Source organism: Coregonus clupeaformis, unplaced genomic scaffold (assembly GCF_020615455.1).
Source record: "Coregonus clupeaformis isolate EN_2021a unplaced genomic scaffold, ASM2061545v1 scaf1254, whole genome shotgun sequence".
Classification (NCBI taxonomy): Eukaryota; Metazoa; Chordata; class Actinopteri; order Salmoniformes; family Salmonidae; genus Coregonus; species Coregonus clupeaformis.
The window spans coordinates 64,782-71,460 of record NW_025534708.1 but is presented as its reverse complement, the minus strand read 5'-3'; the positions used below and the strand labels follow the sequence as shown (position 1 = coordinate 71,460).

General features: G+C 41.2%; 1 pseudogene; it reads right to left on the bottom strand.

The window, feature by feature from the left end:
- Positions 1 to 1,880: 1,880 nt before the first annotated feature.
- Positions 1,881 to 3,919, bottom strand: LOC121559472 (annotated as a pseudogene).
- Positions 3,920 to 6,679: the final 2,760 nt, after the last annotated feature.

Sequence of the window (6,679 nt, the reverse complement as noted above, 5' to 3'; positions counted from 1 at the left end):
TAACTTTATTATTTAATTACCTATATCATGTTATTTCAAGTTATCACTTTGGAGCGCAACATCACGTTGTTAAAAATTGTTAAATATGCCATGGCTATAAATTGGGCAATTGAAGGCATCTAGGGCGAAATATGTGTTCAATGAAAATGAACATTGTATGCAAAGTTGTAGGCAACATTATTGACAAGGGACCCTGATGCCTACGATGCCAAAGCTATTTAGAGTTGTTAAACGGGTGTGAAGAGTGTGTTGGTATAACGGTAATATTGTCAAAATTCCGCTTGTAACAACCATCAGAATTGGTTAAAGAAATATGCATTCCATTATATTTGGCAATAATGAAGAGTAGGCAAAGTGGTTGTGTCGTATTAAAATTCTATCAAATGTCTTCCATTGCAACGAGTCCAGTCAGGGTGCTGCAGAACCCCTGCAGTACCTCCAATGATCCCGGATTGAGAACTCCTGATTTAGCAGATACTCTAATCCAGAGTGATTTACAGTAAGTGCATTAATCTTAAAATAGCTATTTATTTTGTAAATAAAATGAATACATTCTTCATAAAATTGTCATCTCACCTCTTAGCTTTGGTGTCATGTTCCCCAGAGAGACGCATTTTAGAGGCAGGGCCCCCCTCCTCTCTCTCCCCAGAGAGACTCCTATTAGAGGCAGGGCCCCCCTCCTCTCTCTCTCCAGAGAGACTCATTTTAGACCACTGACCCCTAAACAGAGATGCAGCATGTTGGTTGTGGTGAACACAGTGACAACTCATTCTAGAATGTCAATTGTTCTATTTTACTCATGATCTCTTAGAAATAAAACATTTACTAACAGACATATCCAAATAGTCGGGTGATTTAATTTAATCACATGAACATTGTTACATTCCTCAACAATAAATAAAACATTGTCTCTCAAACAGAAGAAGGAACTAACAAAGAGTCACTAACAACAACCAAAACGAAACAGGTGGTTTTAGGAGGGGTTCTGAAAGACACTCATGGGGGTGTCCACTAGTGATGGGAATCAGAGGCTTTCTGAACGCTTTGGGGCTTTCACCAAATTGTGCCGAAAATGCCCTTGATAGATTTGAGTGCTAATAAACAACATTTACTTAGAATGTGGGGTTCGCTTTTTGCCTCCAGGTTCACTATGTTTTGAAAAACGATGCATATGTGACTTTCAACGTGGCACCGTCATAGGATGCCACCTTTTCAACAAGTCAGTTCGTCAAATTCCTGCCCTGCTAGAGCTGCATGTTTTTTTATTTCATTTTTTTCATATTTTTTCTTCATATTGAGTCTTTCCAAGTTATTACACATTTCATGATTTACAATCAGATTACTTCGTACAGTTACATTCATTTAGATGGGTCAGAGGTGCATGTACATTCAAGGTCATGGACATTTTTACATTGCTCAAATGCAGTGCTTCTCAGTCCTGGTCCCGGGGGACCCAAAGGCGCACACTCCAACCCCGCCCCCATCCCACCCCCGCCCTCTCACACCAACCCAAACGAGAGGCTCCATGATGAGTTGAATAAAGTGTGAGAGAGAATGCGCACTAGCAAAAGCGATTGGACCCTGCATTGCCCTGGGCAAGATTAAACCAGTAGGTGAAAGCCCAAAAAGGGCCACCAGATGACACACTTCTACATTGACTGCAAACATCATAGACTGTTGTTAATTAATGCATAAAAAAAAAGAAAAGACAATTTGCTCTAAAACAGCCCACAAGTTCTTTAAATGAATCATTGCTTAACTATATTTTATGCATGACAGAAGAATCAGTGCAGAGCTGAAAGCAGGCAATAGTTTGACAACCACCATGTTCTATGCAGTTGATTTTACAGGCAATCCCCTTTTGAATGCTTCTCTTTTTCTCACTGCGGACAAACAAAAGACAGGAAGAGGTCCACTTCATTTTGGATCACCACGGGGCGGGTGAATGTTATCCGGAGAATAGTGGCAGGAGGTCATCTGCCAAACGTCAATGAGGACCACGGGCAAGCCCCTGAATATTTCCTTTAGAGTCATGTCGGGCTGCCAGGAGAGCCAGTCGCTGCCGTACACATCCTTGTAGCCCGTGTTGGCTGGATTTGATCACTACCAGAGTAGTGGGAGATCGTCTTAGCAGCGACGCCACAGCCCTACGGATGACGACCAGACGGTGTGCATACACAGCCAGTGGGTACGTGGTGAAATGAGCCCAGATGGTGAAGACGACTACAGAGTGTGCACCCCCTGCCAGACCCTCCACCTCCCTGGCGATGTAGTGGAGGTCAGCCCAGGGGGTCTTGCTCGTCCGTATAGGTATCCCATGGGCCCGCCAGATGATACGGGTGTTGGACTGGGTGTCGACTGCCTCAAAGGGGCCCGATTTGCTTGATGTGTGAAGGTTCAGGCGTTTCAGTGTTGGCACAGTGTTCTCCAGGTACTCCAACCATTGACGGAGAGTGGAGTCACCCATCATAAGGATCTGTTTGTCCTTCAGGCATCCAGATATCAGTTCAGCTGAGGGAAATGATTTTGAGTCACACACCATGGACGTCCAGCGATCCTGGAGGTAGAATCCAGACGGTACTGGGGTGTGCAAACCAGGACGGCATTTTGTGTTTGGACCTAGAGAGAGAGAAATCATTGTTAGATCATCTGAGCCGAATCTGCATCGCTAGCATGAAATAAAATGTTATTTTCACGTGCCGAATACCGTGAAATGCTAACTTACAAGCCCTTAACCAACAATGCATGAAAAAGTTAAGAAAATATTTACGAAATAAAATAAAGTAAAAAATCAAATATACAGGGGGTATTTCCGAGTCAATGTACTGGGGATACAGGTTAGTCGAGGTAGAGGACGCTGATTTGTGATAATGACACCAGTTTGCAAGTTGATAACAAGCCAGGTTTAAACCAGATAACAAAGGATATGACTTGTTTAAAGATTGTGACTTATGTAGGTAGCAAGGTACTGCTGTATTCTGTGTAGTGGTATTACAATAACCCAAGGAACTGCTGTATTCTGTGTAATGGTATTACAGTAATGCAATGTACTGCTGTATTCTGTGTAATGGTATTACAGTAATGCAAGGTACTGCTGTATTCTGTGTAATGGTATTACAATAACCCAAGGAACTGCTGTATTCTGTGTAATGGTATTACAGTAATGCAAGGTACTGCTGTATTCTGTGTAATGGTATTACAGTAACAGGAGGGAAAGGAGGAATATGTTGTAGGGACTTACGGGTTTCCTTGCCCTGTTGCTGGACATGTACAACTGAATTATCATATGGTACAATAATGTTTGTGAATCTGCAAAAAATGAAATATTATTTGAGTGTGAAGAACAACAATCAATAATTTGGAGACACTACCATTAAGTGATGGAACAGGATGCAGTGCAGTCATGGTTTGTACACATTTCTGCTAACATTGGGTCTACAGCAATTTACTTTATTTTTTTAAACAGCATGAATTGTCAATTCACCAATGTTATGTGAGTTCCTCTTTCCCCAACATAAAATATTTTCAAATAATAGGATAGGATTGTGTTTGGATAACAAGAGGGGCCACATTAAATCAGATGGTGGGTAAACAATGACCCCCAACCTGCATATTTGACACCCGATTGAAAGATATCTACCTATTAAGAAGAGTTGTCTCCAACTTGGAGAGTACTGCCTGGTAACCACCCATGCTGTGGTAGGTCAAAGCATGGCAGGGCAGGGAAGATGGCCGACGACAGAACCAGGACTCTCCGGTGACTGGCTCTCTGTACTCACAGCAACACTGCAAGTCATTCCCCACCAGCCTAGGACTTCTCTGGGCATTGCACATCGTTGTTTCCTGCTTGCCACCCTCCTCAAAGTAGCCTTGGAAGTAGACCTTATCTGGGTCCTGTTCCTTTGCCTGCACAGTACCTGCACGGCCTCACTGGAGTGCACTAGGCGGATGGACACCTTGGCAGGTCCGGGCCAAAGCAGGCCCAGGCGGGCAGTGTAGGTGCCATTAAAGTGGTCTGTTACAGCTCCATAAGTACTGGCCTTAAGTTCTGCGTTAAACAACTTGGCCTGAAAAAAGTCCCCCTCCATAGGTTTTGATCCTGTTTTTAGTATCTCTAGCTATCAAATGACATCTATAAACCCTCCAACTGTGTGGTTTGAATTGGGGTTGACAACAGAGAATGAGCACTTAGTGGGGTTTGTGGCCTCATCTGTGGATAAGAGGTCAACAGGCGGTAATGACCATTGTAGCTTTGTGACCAGAGATTCCCATTCCTCTGTACTTATTAAGGAGTCATTGGTTGGCGTAAATGTCCTGTTGGTGATTCCATTACAAATATCAACAGTGGTAACATATGGAGTATCAGTGGTAAAGGTAGTGTGGTTGACTTTAAGGTAATGTGAAAGAATATTCAATTGGCAATGGTTGTCTCGACACACCTGAAATAGAAAGACATGGTAGCCCTTACTACATTTAAAATATGATCTCATGAACTCTGCTATATTTGATGTTTGTCCAAAATATGCAAATGTTGAACTGCATGCTCAACGATCCTCTTGTGGACAAAATACCGCCACTGCTAAATTGCCTCCCAGTGTATAATTTCATCTTGGAGAAACATTGAATGTAGCAGTGTAAAGCTGGGGAACAGGCTGTCAAGTTAACAAGTAACTCTTTGAATGATCAATAACTAATAATTCCATGAATCATTATTTTGACCAAAACCTGAGCAATAAAAAGTAATCTGACTGAACAAAGTCAAATTAAAATGGCATTTTAAATTAGATTAGACCTTAATGGAGCCTAAGCTTTTAATGATTTCAAGCATCTTACAGTACTTGTATTTATATGTCTTATAATCATTTATAAGATCAAGAATATAAAAAGTGCTTTAGAACTTACTGACAAAAACAAAATGGTGATCGTTACCACCATAAACAATATCTGTAGCCGCAGTCTTCCCATTCTCAATCTGTTGGTAATTCAGAAGGTAAAAGATTATCAAAGTTTGAACAGACAGGAAAGGCAGCTCTCCAAATCTTGAATATGATGGACAGGAAAATGTCAAAATTAGAGCCATATACATAACTTACTTTTGGACAGTTTTACTTTTTATGAGTTCCTGTGACATTTTTTGTGCAGGGCCCCAGTATTGACAAAATAACAATACTACTGGAAATATGTTTTCATTCTCTTAAGGGTTCTTTTTTTTTCTTTTTTTTCTTTTTCTTTTTCTTTTTTTTATATGGATCAGCTTAATATTGCAGATAGATTGTATCTTCTATCAATGTAATTGTCTGCATCACTTCCAATCCCCCATGTTTTTTTTAATGTTTTTTAAAATATATATACTCCCCTTTATTACTTTTCAACCCCACCATCCTTTCCCTACTTGGAGTAAATTAGTGAACAACAATGCCCAGGCCTCTACTTCCGGTCTATACCTACTATCTACACCTTATGGACAGAGTTAATTTTACAATAATTCTATTATATATATATATATATATATATATATATATATATATATATATATATATTTTTTAATTGTAATTTTTTTGCTCCTGAACTTCTTCTACTCTCAACCTCTCCCGATCATTTTCATGAAGTCCATCCGGTTTGCTTCTACAGTGGGGAAAAAAAGTATTTAGTCAGCCACCAATTGTGCAAGTTCTCCCACTTAAAAAAGATGAGAGAAGCCTGTAATTTTCATCATAGGTACACGTCAACTATGACAGACAAATTGAGGAAAAAATTCCAGAAAATCACATTGTAGGATTTTTTATGAATTTATTTGCAAATTATGGTGGAAAATAAGTATTTGGTCACCTACAAACAAGCAAGATTTCTGGCTCTCACAGACCTGTAACTTCTTCTTTAAGAGGCTCCTCTGTCCTCCACTCGTTACCTGTATTAATGGCACCTGTTTGAACTTGTTATCAGTATAAAAGACACCTGCCCACAAGCTCAAACAGTCACACTCCAAACTCCACTATGGCCAAGACCAAAGAGCTGTCAAAGGACACCAGAAACAAAATTGTAGACCTGCACCAGGCTGGGAAGACTGAATCTGCAATAGGTAAGCAGCTTGGTTTGAAGAAATCAACTGTGGGAGCAATTATTAGGAAATGGAAGGCATACAAGACCACTGATAATCTCCCTCGATCTGGGGCTCCACGAAAGATCTCACCCTGTGGGGTCAAAATGATCACAAGACCGGTGAGCAAAAATCCCAGAACCACACGGGGGGACCTAGTGAATGACCTGCAGAGAGCTGGGACCAAAGTAACAAAGCCTACCATCAGTAACACTACGCCGCCAGGGACTTAAATCCTGCAGTGCCAGACGTGTCCCCCTGCTTAAGCCAGTACATGTCCAGGCCCGTGCTAGAGTGCATTTGGATGATCCAGAAGAGGATTGGGAGAATGTCATATGGTCAGATGAAACCAAAATAGAACTTTTTGGTAAAAACTCAACTCAGTCGTGTTTGGAGGACAAAGAATGCTGAGTTGCATCCAAAGAACACCATACCTACTGTGAAGCATGGGGGTGGAAACATCATGCTTTGGGGCTGTTTTTTCTGCAAAGGGACCAGGACGACTGATTCGTGGTAAAGGAAAGAATGAATGGGGCCATGTATGGTGAGATTTTGAGTGAAAACCTCCTTCCATCAGCAAGG